This window comes from Apium graveolens, chromosome 3, assembly GCF_009905375.1.
Source record: "Apium graveolens cultivar Ventura chromosome 3, ASM990537v1, whole genome shotgun sequence".
Lineage (NCBI taxonomy): Eukaryota > Viridiplantae > Streptophyta > Magnoliopsida > Apiales > Apiaceae > Apium > Apium graveolens.
Genome location: NC_133649.1, coordinates 135205197 through 135214341, shown reverse-complemented (window position 1 = coordinate 135214341; position 9145 = coordinate 135205197).

Sequence of the window (9145 nt, the reverse complement as noted above, 5' to 3'; positions counted from 1 at the left end):
TCAACATCAAGTATTATAGCATCGCAATTCACATGCATGAATAATTACTATTCCGTCCATCGTTCTATGAACCCATGCTCTTGCTCGAGCTTATAAACAATCACCGTTAAAACTCCCTCGACAGCGAAAATCGAATCTGGGATTTCATTCTAGACCTCCTCGTTACTAGAATTTTATGCTTGCACTGCAACCTTCCTCGTATAGTAATACGACTCTCTATTGATAAGAAGAAATAAATATTCAATAGGTAGATAATCGACTTAATTAGTCTATCAATGATAACTTATCCATCACCACGACCCGATTAGTGGTACTTAATCTCAACATCCATTACCATACAACTCTCGCGGTTGTAATCGGCTCATTATTCAAAGAATCGTTGATGCATTACTATAGTCCACCACGGACCTACGGTAGTCATTCGTTTTCCTTGGAATCTTAATAGCTAACCATACGGAGTCCATACCTGTCGTATCGAATTCTTCTAAGGAGGTAACATGATCACCGCTCATGATTCATGAAGAACACTCCTGAACTTCATGCACATATGACATGAAGCAGATAAAATTTCAGAAGAGTTTCAATTAAAGCAACGATAGCAGGTTAATACCATTATTAACCATATGTCTTTATTAGGAGACATGAAGCTCAAAGGTTCATTTAGTCCTCTCGTAACATGGTCCTGGCTTATCTCAAGATAGGACCTTCTAAAATAGATAGCCCGCTCACAGTGCTAACATGAATTAAATCTTTACCAAACTACTATTACGGTTGAGTATCGTACAATCATCAGAAGAAATGTCAATCTTTCAAACCATAATACAACCTTCACGGCTTTAACCATCATCACTGTATTCCTCTAGCACGTGTGCTTATAATTGTCCTCTTACACTTAAAGTGTCGGCCACCTCTTTGACCTTTCCTGATAGTAAAATTTCCTTACAATCAATGTCATTTTTTAACCACCTTCAAATAAATTTTCTACCTCATTTCAATCACTGCTTATGTGAAAATGCTTTTCTTAAGTCCTGGTGAGAAGAAAAAAATCACCATTTTTTTCCATAAGTCATTGCCTTAGTCTTTAGATGTGAACATTGCCACGACTGACTCTCGATCATACTTAGGACATCTCTTATCTTGGGTCCTTCTTGTTTTCACCAATCTCGACCCTCATTGGGTCGATCTATACTTTCTTATGGTTCAACACGTGCCCCACCTGGCATTATTATAATTACGTCATATTTCCTTTATCAAAATTTCTATTCTTGAGAACTTTGAATATTACCTTTTCTCCTTGTAAGACCTCTAAGGTTATCCTTGAATTGTGCCTCCTGTATTCCCTAGATACAGGGCATATCAAAATACCATTTACTAATACTAGAACCATTGTCTATATACTTTTGAAAATTTTCTCCACTGATCCTTAAAGATTGTTGTTACCTTAATCCTTTCCAATTCATACTATCAAAACTCATACTATCCCTATTAAGGGTGAAATGCCAACCTTTATGCATTCCCCTAGGATTCATTTTAAGTTACCGAGGTTCTATCCTTAATTCCACCTTTAAAAAGGTACATGCATCCTTCCGTGGATAAATCAAGTCATATATCCTTAATAGATTATCTTATTTAATCATTCCCATCGCGATGGTCTATAGCAAATTTCACAATAGCATCCTTATTCAAAATGAGGTCAACCAATATGGCCTCCAAAAGAAAACAACGGTTATCCGCTTTTCTTGCCTGATTTAGTAATGATAACAGGGATGTTCTAGAAGATATTGGTCGTGTTCAACGTGAACTTTTTCTTAATAAATCCTTATTTACTTTTGTTGTTTATCTCAACAGTCATCTCAATGTTGGGATATCTTTCATACCTGGCATCTCCCTTTCTGGGTATCATGCCCCCGGTCTTACACTTCACTTTCTTGAAGGTCACTTCCTTCATCCAATTTTCCTAATTTCTTACTTTCTTGTCTCCTCGGTCTATCCGCGTCTCCTTGTTTATCCTTCGGACTATCTCAAGGTTTCCTCGAATCCTCCCAATTTAAAGGGGATAAAATATATGTATCTTTCATGCCTTCATCCATCAGCTTTAACTCATGGTGAATCACTCTCATCCTGACGATTACATACTTTTCTATTTCTATTGCTACGAGTCTTTAGGGTTTCCTCATATCTAACTCCCTTATCATTCCTCCAACTCTATTGCCTTTATATTCCTTTCCACTTCAGTTTCTTTTTATCTACCTCTCTCTTGCAATCATTTCATGAACCCACTAATCATTGACTTCAAACATCACGTCATTCTGGGATTCTAATCCTCAGAACAAATCTTGACAACTTTTACAATCTTAGATTCATAATTTATCATACTCGTCTGCCTTTGTTTCGGCTCTAAAGCTTCTACACTATTTCCATAACCTTGGGAAGTACTTTCCCGAAACAATTGACTAAACTTTAATCAGTTTATTATAACCTCTGGCTCCGTGCCTTTCTTGGTCTTTCACCAGCGGGCAGCCTCTCTCTTAGGAGGGTAAGTGACAAAAATAGTCTTTTGTGATTCGTCCATCATTTAGAATCTCAAATAATTCCTATATTTCCTTTAGCCAGGCTCTCGCCTCTACTGGGTTTGCTTGTTCCTTGGAACTCTGAGAGCTTAGCGACTTAAAGGTCCTGAAAGAATTTCCCACTGCACTGTCTCCTCAGGGTGGTGGTTGGGGATAATAGTCTAAGTTCTTTTTAGATAGGTCCATGAATTGCCGTATAGGAGTACCGTCTCGGGTCTCCTTTCCTTACTCGACTTTCTGTTTCTTTAGTATGAAATGTTTCATCCTTCTCCCATACTTGAGGTTATCTTATACGTTAAAAATCCTTATTTTCCACTTCATTATGTTATGGGCTCCTTCTTTCTTAATGGAAACCTCCCTGACTATCACATTCGGGGTTTGCCCTAAATCTTATTCCTCGAGCTATGGATTTCATCTAAGATCCAGTCCTTATGCTCTTAAACGTTTGGAACCCAAATTTTGTAGGAATACCTCGTTATTCCCTTATCATCTTTCTTGGTATTAATCTCTTCTCCAGTCATTGACTCTCTGCCTTCATTCATCACTTTTTCTTGGCATAATATGATCTTTTTCGATAATTCGGGTTGTATTGCAATCTCAAACAGTGTTTCGGTACCAGCTCCGGTTACCTTCACTTCTATTTCCATTTTCTCAAAATTTCTTATCAACTCTCCCAAAGACATTTTCATCTTGAGTCTCTCCTTTATACTAAGGGCATTAGCCACCATTTTGGCTTTCCCTGGATGATAAAGAATCTCATAATCGTAATCCTTGATTAGCTCTAACCACCTCCTATGGCGCATGTTGAGCTCTTTCTACCTGAAAATGCACTAGAGCACTTATGGCTTGTGTAAATCTCGCACTTCTCTCCATACAAGTAGTGCCTCCAATCTTTAGGGAAAAACTATTGCCACAAGCCCAAGCTCATGGGTGGGGATATCGAATTTTATATTCCCTTAATTGTCTTGACGCGTACGCAATTACCTTGTTGTGCTGTATAAGAAGCACCCTAATTCCTTATGCGAAGCGTCACTACAAATCACAAAATCTCCTTTTCCATCCGGGAACGCCAACATAGGAGCCGTCACCAACCTTTGCTTCAGTTCTTGAAAGCTGTTCTCGCATTTCTATGTCCATTCGAACTTCTCAGTCTTATGAGTAAGCCGCGTTAAAGGGGCTACTATCTTTACGAACTTGAACGAACCTCCGGTAGTGACCGACCAATCCTACCTCAGGTAGTTTCCCTAACCATGGTTATCAATTCCTCAGTGGTCCTTTATTCATTCTTTTCAGGATCCCCCACGGGATCCTCCTCAGCAACAATCCCTTCTAGGACAAAATCCTCAACCGCTACATCCTCAATATGAACATCATCCGGTCCTGCGTTAGGACGCTCTATCGGATCCACAATCTGATCTCCAATAAGTAATAAAACATCATCGCGTTGTTGCTCCTCAACCTCAGGGTTCGGAGTCCCGCTATCATATACAATAACGAATTACGCTTCTATCACGATATTTATAAGGGTTCCCATAAGGGTTTTAACTGTCAGTACTACGTTAGGTAGTCCGACTATGAACTTGGAAAGAGTCCTTATTATCTTAGTGAACTTATTATTTTAACGTCACATCATCTCTGAGGTTTATAACGCTTAACTCTGATACCATTTCTGTAACACCCCCAAATCTGGGGTCGGGGATCCGGGTTGTCACGAGTTCCATTTCCCTTAATAGTACTTAATCTTAATAATCAACCAACTACTGCGTACTGTGACCCCACTATATACACACACACCACAAGTTCTAGTCTCACAGATGAATACCAAACAATAACACAAGTCATTTTATTCCTCAATTATAAGTCATTACACCTCAAATGGGTTTCTGAATAAATTTACATATTCTTTGCCATTATTACAATTCATAAATATACATAAGACTGGTACATCAAAAGTTGAAAGCCTAGCCTATTGGTAGACCCTACCTCAACTACAACGGCATCAACGCCTACAGGAAACTGCGGAACATTTCCTATCCGCTCACGAATTGGGAGCTTGATCCTGTTCATCTTGTCTATCTGTTGTTGTGTGATGAAAGAAGAAAGTAAGGGTGAGCAACAAGCTCACCGAAATAATATGTATAATGATTAACAATATATGAGCATTCTCATAGTACTCATTAAAGTCTTGGTCAAGTAAAAAAATGAACCAATTTTGATATCTTATCACGACCAAGTCGTAAAATATTCAGTATATATGTATATATACTTTTCAAAATCTTGGAAGTCCTCTTCCATGCATAATATACACAGAGTTCCAGTTTATAACTGTATAAAAATATCGTTGCAAGGTGATCTCATATATCTAACCTTGTCTCAACGTTTTTGTGAAAATCTGTGTCATGCATTAGATAATCATTAACCAGATATAAGTTGAAAAGATGAAGTTACAAGATACTCCAATATACTTATATCTTTTCCGGATACTACTTGAACTACCACCGTTCAAGGTATCATCAGTTTCAAAAGTTTATCACATAGATGAGACTACAAGAAAAGACTTGAATAGATTCAATCTTTGAAATATCATTATAAATAATGAAGTTACGAGATACTTCATTAAGTCCCGATATATATACACCTATATATATATCTCATACTTTCCTTGGAAACCTCTGTTATGAAAAATATAAACAGAGTTATAATATCCAATGAATTTGGAAAGAAGAAAACCTTGGCATAAACCTGATATCTTGCTGATCAGGCAAATATACCAATAAGTAAACTTTTCTACTAGTAGATGGACGAATTCCCCACTAGTCATCACGCTGGCCGTATTAGGACCTATGCTGGACTGCCACTCAGCCACTTACGCATTGATGGACTCCCACTGAGCCACTTACACTTTCATAGACGCCCATTGAGCCCATGTTGCTTATGCCGACTCAAATAGATGGACTTACTTCCCGAACGTTGGGCAAGTTATCAAAATGTTTTCTCAAAACAGCAACCTTGTAGCGAATATAAAATACACCACAGAGCCGGATCCCTCGGGTTTTGAGCGAGTATTTAAATCCCCTTTGAAATGAAGATCTTAAATATAAAAATGAGTTTTGGGATCTGCTCTAACTTTCAAAATCATTTTAAAGACTCGAAAACATTTTTAAGAATGTTTGGAGTAATGCTGATTTAATAAAATAAATCAGTCCCGATATATTGGAGAATATCTGAATATTATTATTAAATATTATTCCCATAAAGGATAATCTTTATAAAAATAATTGAAGTAGAAGTTTTAAAAACTCATACTTGAAATGAATAACGAATAACCAAAGATATACTTATACGAAAGTAAGATCTTTATTTGAAGAATCGAAAATAAGTTTGATTATCGAAACACTATTATTTAATAAAATAAAGAATATTATTTAATAAAATAAGCGGAGTCATAAGTCCTTGAATAAATATTCAAAAATAATATTCATTAAATAAAGTAAGCGGAGTCATAAGTCCCGAATAAATATTCAAAATAATATTCATTAAATAAAGTAAGCGGAGTCATAAGTCCTCGAATGAATATTCAAAATAATATTCATTAAATAAAATAAAGTTATCGAATAAACCTTATTCGATTAATAGTTTTGAAAACTATATCAATATATATATATAAATATATATATATATATATTATACTCGGGAACATCAACTCCCGGTTTAGAAAAATGTTCACCTTTGGGTCCCCTATACTAAGGGTATACGCAACTACTGCTTATCTCTAGCATAGGTATTATGCAATTTATAAGAATTTGAATCAACAATTAGATATCAAGATTACGAAACAGACATGCATATATACCATATCAGCATGCTCCAATATATCGCAAGATTTGCTAATAACAATCATGCACTTATCACAAGATAATGCATATACATATATTTACATCACAACAACAGTATAACGGGTAGAAAATTTGCCTGAGTGTTCCCGGATAGACTTAAGCTTAGAGTGGGTCTGATAACCTATGAACAACAACATAAGTCGGAATTAACCCACGGTCGCTTAAGAAACTAGACTTCAACCAATTGAACCCTAATGTTCGCATATGGTCACTTCTACGCTTAACGAATCACATAAGTCGTTCGAGTACCCTTGGCTCCACTATTTTTAATAAATTAACCATTAAGAATTTTAAGGAGATTCTTTCACGAGTACTCTACCAACTGCCTAATCCACTTTACATAATTGTTTCATACTCCAATTAGTCATTTAAGGGCCTTAACTAAGGTTTTAAAGTAAGGCGAGGGGTAATGGTTCGTTCAAGAAATGCCGTTACTTAAAACAGTCGTTTCTCCTAAACCGTACATCAGATTCAAGCGAACCACATATCAAAACGAAGCTTACGACACAATCTAACTAAACATGGCAAATTCACATATTCAATAGTTAGCTCTCTGTCCCGAACACTAAGAACAAGCAGTTGTATGAAATTGGGCATTACGACGACTATGTTTACGCGATTACCAAGTTTTAAACCACTCCAAACAACCACCATTCAACTCACAACCAACAATACAACCAACCCTCATCCAAACCTTACTACATCAGTCCCCAAACCTCAAGATTTTCCAATTTATACAACCCCACACACGAACTACTAGCTATACTTAAGTTTCATTAACTATAAACAAGATTTCAACATCCAAATCACTACAAATCCAATCCAAACTCTAAACACACAAGCATCATGCTTCTCATTTACTATAACCATCAAAACCATCATAATACTCAAAGTAAAGTTAGGGTTTGGAGGTGTTATACCTTCCTTGGAGTGATTAGAGTAGCTAGGAAGTCTTAGGGAGCCTCCTACAAGCTTGATCTTTCCAAAGAAATCAAGAACACAAAGTTAGGTTTTGAAGTTTCTAAAAGTCAGATTGAAAGAACTGTCAAAACGAGGGTCTTACCATGCTTATTTGGACGAGACTTTTGAACAAGAGTTGTAGGCCATCTCAATACCTTTTCAAAGATCTATAGAACAAACTATTTGAGTGAGTATTGAAGGAGATATGGTAGTTTGAAGTTGCTGCTCTGGTTTTGGCCGAGAGCTTTTGTTCTTGGAAAGCAGAAGTCAACTTCTAATTTGTGTTTTGTGATTTGTTTTGCCTTGGCTTGGTTGCTACCTTTTGTTTGCTAATTAAATTATTACCATGGTAAAAATTGTGTGGCTCACAATCAACCAACCAATCCTTCCCACTTTGTCATGCTCATGTCATCTGCTTATGTCATCTTGTTACACTTGTCTTCCTCTTGTTGGTGTGATGACATCATCGTCTATTAACCTCTTTGATTAACCCCTAATTACTTGGCTAATGACCGCCGATCTGTTATATAGTTCGCTTAACTTTCGTTCTCGTTTATCGTTTGAGGGATCATACCCGGGATCTTATTACTTGGGTTACCCTAAACCTTTCTTAATATTTTATATTCCTTTTATGATCCTCTCTTATAACCCTTGAATTAAATCCTTTTAATCATGTTACCTTATACTCAATTCTTTCGGTATCTGGTGGATTTTCGGGAAAAATCAAATTGTTCGAATTTGGATTCTGACGATCTTTACATAACTTATTTACTTTATGGAATACTAATACGATCTTAGAATTTCCATAACAGTACTCCTATATATCGTGGTCTGATAATTTTCCTTAATCAGCATCATCAGAAAAAGTTACTATTCATCCGTGTTTCAAAAATTCCAAATATTGGGGTTATTACAATTTACCTTGAACGCTTGGCCTGGATTACTCTCAAAAATTTCCACCACTCCATGTGGAAATACAGTTTTGATAACAAATGGCCCTGACCATCTCGACTTCAATTTCCCAGGAAAAAGACGTAGACGAGAGTTGAACAAAAGAACTTATTACCCTGGCACAAATGATTTTAGCACTCGACCCCTATCGTGCCACCTCTTGACTTTCTCCTTATATATTTTGTCGTTCTCATACGCTTGAAGTCGAAACTCACCAAGTTCATTTAATTGGAGCATCCTTTTCTTACCAGCTACATCCATATCAAGATTCAATTTATTCAATGCCCAATATACTTGTGCTCTAGCTCCACAGGCAAATGACATCCCTTACAATAAACCAATTGAAATGGAGACATGCCTAGCGGAGTCATATATGTTGTTCGATACGACCAAACAGCTTCATCCAGCTTCAAAGACCAATCCTTCCTTGATAGACATACTACCTTCTCTAGAATATGCTTGATCTCTCTGTTAGATAACTCAGCTTGACCATTAGTATGAGGATGGTAGGCTATAGCAATGCGATGATTCATATTATATCTTTGCATCATAGTAGTGAACTTGTGATTGCAGAAATGTGATCCCTCGTCACTGATTATGACTCTTGGAGTCCCAAATCTTGTGAATATCTGCTTGTGAAGAAAATTTAGCACTACCTTCGCATCATTCGTTGGTAAAGCTTTAACTTCAACCCATTTTAACATATAATCGACCACCAACAAGATATATTGATTATTGCAAGAGGAGACAAATGGCCCCATGAAGTCA